The 8,267-nt window shown below is 35.5% G+C and overlaps 1 pseudogene; it reads right to left on the reverse strand.

The window, feature by feature from the left end:
• Positions 1–2,505: 2,505 nt before the first annotated feature.
• Positions 2,506–8,024, reverse strand: LOC100776810 (rop guanine nucleotide exchange factor 7-like; annotated as a pseudogene).
• Positions 8,025–8,267: the final 243 nt, after the last annotated feature.

An 8,267-nucleotide genomic window follows, 5' to 3' on the forward strand; every position in this document is an offset into this window, starting at 1 on the left:
TGATTAAAAGTTTAATTGAAATACACTACTAATAATGTAAATAATTTTTATGTTGTCAACCAATTGTGAATTATCATATGATTAAAAATTATCAACCTTTATGTAATTATTTCAAAAGTCATATTTGGAATGCTATCTACACTATTAAAAAATAAGCATTTAACATAAATTTTTATGGACATTCAACATCGATTTTCAACATTGATTCTTCCTAAAATCGATGTGGTATAATACCAAATAGATAAAAAAAAAACGTAAAAACAACATCAATTCTAACAAAACCAATATTGTAATGCACCATACAACATCAATTCTGCCAAAACTGATATTGTTTTGCTACTGTACTCTATCGTGCACGATATACCAAATATGGTCGTATTGTGCATGATAAGCTTATAGTTACAAATGAACAAATGTACTCTATTGTGCACAATATACCAAATATGGCCCTATCGAGCACGATAAGTTTTTAATTACAAACGAACAAATGAAATGAGTATGCCATGACAGGTTAATATACCAGTCTACAAATGAACAAAGACTCAAACACAAGATGAAAATGTAATTTTGCACTAATTAATCCAACACCATAATTGCACTTTATTCATTTACAAGTTATAGCCATAGGCTAGCACAAGGTAGCAGTTAACTTGAAACTTGTGAGTCATCCACAATAGATAGAGTAATAATAGGCCATAGCATACAGACAACTGCCACTAAATGAAAAACTAACCTGGTAAAGTCCATGAAATAATCCAGCTTCCAACCTCCATACTCATCAGCCTAGGGTGGAAGCAAGTGATGAAAAACAGTGAGCATCACTTTCATTCCATATGATTGAACCCTATTGATAATCCACGTATATTGTTCCAATGCAGCATACTTAACCTAAGAAAGAACAACAGGTGAGTTACTCATAATTCAAATTGGTTGATAAGGTTCAACTTCAACATAAAACTGAAAATTGAAAAACATATGCATAAGCTCCATTAGAGAAGCTATTGACTGACATAAACTTAACCATGAACGGCACCGTAATTCATCATCATATGAAATATTAGCAGATAATAATAGAGAACTACAAGATTACAAGCTAAAGCTTGAAATATTATTTAAATTTGACTAGCTATATGTATTAAGTACATATGACTTCAATTTTAAAATTCTAAACTCAGAACAAACAACAGGATCTTTAGGGAGGCAAAATATATTATGTACTAATGTATTTAACAATGTAAAACCTGTTTTCCTATAAAATTAAAAATCGTAATGAGAAAAAAGTTGAACCAGAAAAAAGAGCTAGGGCTTACGGAATATCTTCCATGACCGTTTCCTAGAACTTTGTGCTGTGTTGACCTAAAGATAAATGCAAAGTAAATTGTTAATTATATGACAAATAAAATTTAATGAAAAAGAATGCACAGTTAAGATACCCCAAAGGCCAAATCACATACTTTATTTAACTTAGCTTTTGTTCATTACATATACTGTTAGCGTTTTGTTTCTAGAAACAAATGATAGAATACCACATAACATTTGAAGTTTCATGAGAGCACATAAAATTACTTATCACTTGTGTACACATGCAATTCTCTGCTTCTATTAAAGCTTACAATTTTCATTGTAGCAGCTAAAGGAGATGTAGGATACCACACAAGTTCTCTCAATTTTTGAGTTCTTATAAAAATACAAGTGATAAACCATATGCACATGCAATTCCCATTTATTAATTAAAAGCTAAATCTAGAATCAAGGAAAATGTTATAGGTAAACTACATTATATCATACCACTAATTATCTAGCTAATTTATTACTTCTCAACATATTTCCCTTGTGAATAGTAGCGGTAGCTTGCCCATCATACAAATCAATCTTTTGTCTTTTAAACTCCTCCAAGGTCAGAAGCATGCTTGCCTTTATTCAAAATCAGAAATATTTAAAAGTGGGAAAGATTTCTTAGTTAAAAACACAATTGCTCCAGCACTCTAGCATGTCACCAAGATTCACTATGAATGCTCAACAACATAAACAATCAACCAAATAATGTAATAATTCAGGAGAAGGGCATGCCAAAGGTAATGAAGTTAAGACCTAGTAGTATAGATACTTCCTCTCTTTGCAGCCAATTATGCCTAATACTTGACATAACACAACTTAAAAAGAAATAAAATTTTAGAAATACATTAGTTGTGGTAGATAAGTTAATTTTACAAAGAATGAATCGCTTTGCGGCGTTCCATGTGATACTATCAAATGAAAAGTATGATCTTCTTACATGATCCCATCATATAGATTTGTATGAATGACAATTGGAAAGACTCTCTATGAAATTAGGATAAACAAATCTAGAAAGAAAAAACTTGAATTTGAAGGAAGAAGGGCATGTCTGAAATTTCATAGAAATTAGCCCATGAATTAAAAGGTATGGAACTAGGGATGAAGAAGAGAGAATTCTCAGTTTCTCACTACTGCCTTGCATACAAATAGAAATGAAAGCTATAGTGTTGTAGGGACTAACCCCTTCAATACCAGGTATAAAGGGTATTAAGAAAATTTTGTATCTATACTAGGTATAAAGGGTATAGATTTAATACCTTTATAGTGCAGCAAACACAGAGTTGCAATGGGCTCTCCAAGCATTTCTGGCTGATAAAAAAAAATTAGCATCCAAATCAAGTGCAAGGGCTATTATCTTTGCAACTGATTTCCCTACTTCTCTGTATTCCCAAACAAAACAGACAAAAACAAAAGAAAAACAAAATAGGAAGGGAGCAATAACATTGACAAGCATCTTACGTCACCCACCATTGACTCTCGCTATCCCATTTCACCTTTAAACACCCCATTCTCTTGTCCGCACCATCTCCCACTTCCCTCCTCTATTTATTTCATTTCTTAATCACTCCCTTTCCACTGGCTCAACTCAACCATGGTGAGAGCCAGAGACGATCTATGCATAACCGTTCCCAGCTTCTTCAAGTGCCATATCTCTCTCGACATCATGAAATCCCCTGTCAGCCTCTGCACCGGAGTCACCTATGACCGCTCCAACATCCAACGCTGGCTCAATGCTAGCAACAACACCATGCAACTCCTCCAAACCAAAGACTTTGTGCCCAACTGCACTCTCCAAAGCCTCATCCAGATCTGGTCTAATTCAGCTCGCCACCAAACTGCTTCCGAACAAGTCCTTTCCCGGGACCAACTCATTTGAACCGTCACCGACTTGAAAACCAACTTAGACTCCCTCCGGTTCGCTTCGCTCGCAAAACTGCTCCACTTCGCGAAAGATTCTCATCAAAACAAATTCTTCCTCGCCAAAATAGAAGGCTTCGTGGATCAACTTGTTCGCTTCCTCGACAATGTCGACAATGGAGTAACCGCCACGGGATGGCTATGGAATAGAGAGAAGGGATTGGGAGGAGGCAAGGCGGAGATTCTGGAGAGGTAGTGGGGTCGAGGGAGAGGAGGAGACAAGTCTTTCAGGGTTTCGGCAAGCCAGAGAAAGAACAAAAGTTTTTTGAGGGAGGGGGAACGAATGGCACTATTCTGTGCAAAATTGGGTATCTCACAACTTCAATTTTTTAAAAACCAAAATTGATGGATAGGCCTAATAGTGATTCTCCAATAACCGATGTTAACGATAATATTTTATCTAAAAAAAATGTCACCATACTTTTTAGTTAATATGGGTTTTCCTAAGCGATGACTTACGTACGTTAAATTTATATTTTGTAGCAATACTAATTAACTAGTTGACAATATCAAATTTAAACTTTGATGAATAACTGATACATTAAAAATCCTTTCATTTTAACCACGACCAGTCCAACATATTGAGATTAACATCTTCTATGCAATCACTGGACTCCATATCTGTTTCATCAAATGTTCTTAACGCTAGCACTTCATCAGTTGTTTTCAATGTTAGAACAAACTTCTCTTTCCTCTCAATGCAAGTGCCAAACTGAGTCAAAGTTTTGTTAACTCCTACCCCTCTTTGGGGAAGGTTGCCTTTGTTGATGATTGATGATTTTGCTCCCCTTCAGGCTAACACATTGTGCAGGAGAAAAGCTTGGTGTGCCAAAAGATGACTTATGTGGAGGAATGCTTTGGCCAGGCAATGAGTGTGGAACTGAAATGCTCTTGTGAGCAATTACACCAACTTTTGGGAAAGATGAGATTGGATTAGAGTGTTTTGTCAGTTCATCTACATAGAGCACATCGTCAATGCGTGCTACAATGTTTGATGACAAACTCTCTAATATTCGTGAGTAGCTCTCCAAAATGGATTTTCCAACATCCTAGAAAACAGATAGAACAACTTTGAAGCACTGAGATAAAAAAAAATGTCAACAATCAACAAATATTAAGAGGCTAAAGACATATTTTACAACAACTTTGAAGCACTTGAAAAGTTGATCCTTTTTATTATTAGTTTTAAAAATTATAAAATCACACGCTTTTAATCCCTATGGAAGGATTGTTGAGCAAGATTAGAAAAAATAGTAAACATCTGCAATTGTGATTACAATATTAAGGTTTTTTATGTCTCTATAACCACAATCAATTACAACTGTATTAGCTGAATTTAATTCAAATTTTCTACAATATCAAGAATCTCAACCAAACCGCAATTGTGACTGCGATTACAATTTAAAAACCTTGTTGTTGATGGACTAAAAAAATTATTTTTATTAAATGTAGGGACTAATAGGAACTAACACAAACCTACCAAAAACATATGTAAGCCATAAAAAGGCTTTAAAGTGGAACATTATAAATAATTAGATACTAACCTTGTTGCATTGGATTTTGCTCATATCCAAGGCTGTTTGAGGAAGAGCAGGGAAACGCTGCTTCAAGGAGAGCAGAAGGCTTTCTGCTCTTTCTGCAAGTGTTTCCATTTTGTCTCCCTCCACAATCAGATCCTTGAAGATTTCCCATGATGATCTTGAACTGGATCTTGTAGTGCGACCTGTAGTAGGCCTTGAGTTCGTCTTTTTTCGCCAAATATAAATGGATGCCTCTACTCTGTTGGCAATCTCTATGGCTTGATGTTCAGATGATAAATCAAGGCAAGCTGGCATACACTCAAGAGAAAAATTATCTGTTGTAATATATCTGTAAATGACATCCCCCAAGCTGGCTCTTGCAGTCTGAAAGAAAAGAAGGATTGGATAAAAAAATTTAATAGGGTGTTTGGAAGAACTAATGCAAAGCTCATTTGGATTTACATATGAAAGTGATTTATAAACTCTTTTTAATTTATTTCAATAAGTTTTACAGTTAAGTCTATCAGAATAAGTTTTTTCCATCTTATTTCAGTAAGTTTCACAATTAACATCATGATATAAGTCCTCACATGATAGTTTGTTAAAAGGTGCTTAATTAAATTGCCTCCAGTAAAGGATACCTATGGTTTAGACAAAAAAAAAACGGTGCTTAATTAATTTTTTTAACCAAATGCACATGTCATTACTCATTAGTATCTCATGATGTTTGAAAGAATAGGGAATGGACATTGATATTATACCTTTGGAAGAGATTCCAAGTATGTATGAGGGATCTCCATGTCAGCTAAAGTAATGCTGTTGATTGCCATTGCAGCTTTTAATATCTGCTTTGTACTATCCCTCTTGTGCTGCAACTGCTTTCTGGAATCTTCACGTAGACCACAAGGAGGGACTTGAGGTACAGGGAGCCACCATTTCTCTTCTAACCGCTGAAGAGCTTGGCGGAATGAAGATGAGCCATCTGCATCTGTGGCCAAAACCCCTTGGTCTACATACCTAAACTCCGGGTTAACAAAACTATCCAGTATTTCCTGCGGAAAGAGAAAATGTTTAATATGTGTTATTTCTTGAAACTGGATTAATGTGCTCTGAATGGTGTAAAATCTTACCAGAAGCATGTTATCTAATTTCCTCAAAGCTGGCAGGTTGACATAAAGATCTGACCGAGGCCTAGTGGTCATGACCTGATTCACATGTGAAAAGAAACAGTACTAAATATCAAGAACTATCTATATATACTTTATTTGGTAGAAAGTTTAATCAATCTAAAATGAAGAAAGCATGGATATTAGATCTTTTCTCCTGCATCACTCATTGTTCTTATATACTGCAAGTGCCAGACCCTGCAATATTGCATTGTGCATGCAATGCATGTTCATGATGATGACTATCTTACAGTTAAAGGGTGGATCACATTTGTAGCACATACATGTAAATCTAATCATAAACGCTTAAAAAAAATCATGATTGTACCTTACTCAGCTAGATCATATCAATTTGCATTTTAAACTTTATGCTTGTTTTCAAAACAGACGTATCATCTAGCAAAAATTACTAAAAAGCTTTCAACTTCAATTTACAATCCTAAAATTTCATATTATATCTAACTGACATTACAATATTAATCAAATGAATGCCAGACAATTCAGCCATTCACAAACCATCGGGAAAACTGAAGAGGGATTGTTTTTTTCCTCTGAAAATCTTGTGTCTCAAATGCCAAATGAAAGTTATCTCAAAAGGGTTGAAGGGCAAAAGGAGGAAATATTTATTAACAAAACATGCATCATACAGCTACATAAATGGACATTCAAATTGTTCCTGAAGCTACTTGTACCTCAAGTTTGCTTCCATCTGGAAATGTTTGCCATGTAGGCTTCAATTCAACAATATAATCACTGACACTAAGAAGACACTCCATCTCTCGTCGCCACATTGCTTTCTTCTCTGGTGCCAAGGGCTCCAATCTCCAAAGTTGCCCAAAGAGGGTGGCTACAGATTCAGAAAAATGTTTCGATAACAATCAGAACATCAGATTCAGGAGCAAGAATTGCAGTAATTAAAATTCACTAAATGAAACCTGCATCAAGAAACTGTTTCATGGGTACACACCACATAGATTAGTGATGGCATTGGATACAGTCAAGGCTGCAGGGACTCCATTTCCAGAACCTGACATATCTTCTCCAAGTAACAATTTTGCAAACCTCTCCTTCATCAATTCAAGCTCTAGCACTGAGAACCAAAATCATATTAGAGAACATATATACTATATTGATATCATAAGCCAGGAGCCCCCATTGTAGAAATTTAACACAGATTATGTAAACCCCAAAGAGTTGTTCAAGTAGAGCAAAACGGAGTCTCGCATCTGACAAGTCATAGGTTTGACTCCTGCTTCTCTCATTTGAATGAGATAAATTTAAGTCTGTAACGAGTGTTCTTTCCCTCCCCAAAAATTGTTAACCAAAAAGAAAGGCATAGATTATGTACATAAGCACATTGAATTTGAATACCTGACATTGGTAACCCTGAGATTTTCTCCTCAAAATTCTCATTACACATGCCCTTTTTCTCTGCATCTTCCCTTCCACGTGGACTTGGACTATTAGATGTAGGCATTTCCTGAACCTGCCACATCATTGAAGTTGATGAGGATGAATCTTCAGCACTACCTTGACTCTGACCATCAAGTTCTGTCATCACCTCAGAGCTAGAACTCTTCTCTCCACCCTTTTCTTTAATCAAATGATTCAAATCAAAATTTTGATCATCAAGTTCTGTCATCTCAGATAATAGAATTTCAGAGTTGGAACTGCTCTCTCCACCCTTTTCTTTAATCAAATCAGCAAAACTCTCATCACTGCAACCATTTTCACATTCTATGCTTCTTTCAACACCTTCACTCTTATAATCAATCAAAGCCTCATCTTCCATTGCTGCTTTCCCTCCTTCACAAAACCTGCCGCAGCCTAGAAAACGGTGTTGTTTGTTATTACCATGCCAGCGCACTAAGTCCTTCTCATGCAAGACCCTTTTGAAATTTGTGAAAACTTTGGCAAGGCTGGGACACCTAGAACATCAAAAGGGAAAATGGGGTTGGATTAATGGGGTACATTGCTTCATCAGCTATTGATAATTAATGTTAATGTTGTTGTTATTGAGTTTATGCTCCTTGTTGGGTGAAAGAACCTTTCATAAGTTGTCAACAATGTTTGATAGTGAAGGGTAGATAGATACATTGATGGACCATTTTGTGAGCTATCTCTGATTGCTTACTTATACTTGAAGAATGAAGGTGAAGCCAATCATGATTAGTACTGAAGATTGCTCGAAGCACGTGAATATGAGAGAGACATGAGTGAAAAAAGAAAAAAAGAAAAAAACAACTCCATTCTTGACTTCATTTAATATAGAACGCTCTCCTTAGACTTCCCATGACAACTATGTAACATTCACTTCATTTTTTTT

Source organism: Glycine max, chromosome 1, assembly GCF_000004515.6.
Source record: "Glycine max cultivar Williams 82 chromosome 1, Glycine_max_v4.0, whole genome shotgun sequence".
NCBI classification, from domain to species: Eukaryota; Viridiplantae; Streptophyta; class Magnoliopsida; order Fabales; family Fabaceae; genus Glycine; species Glycine max.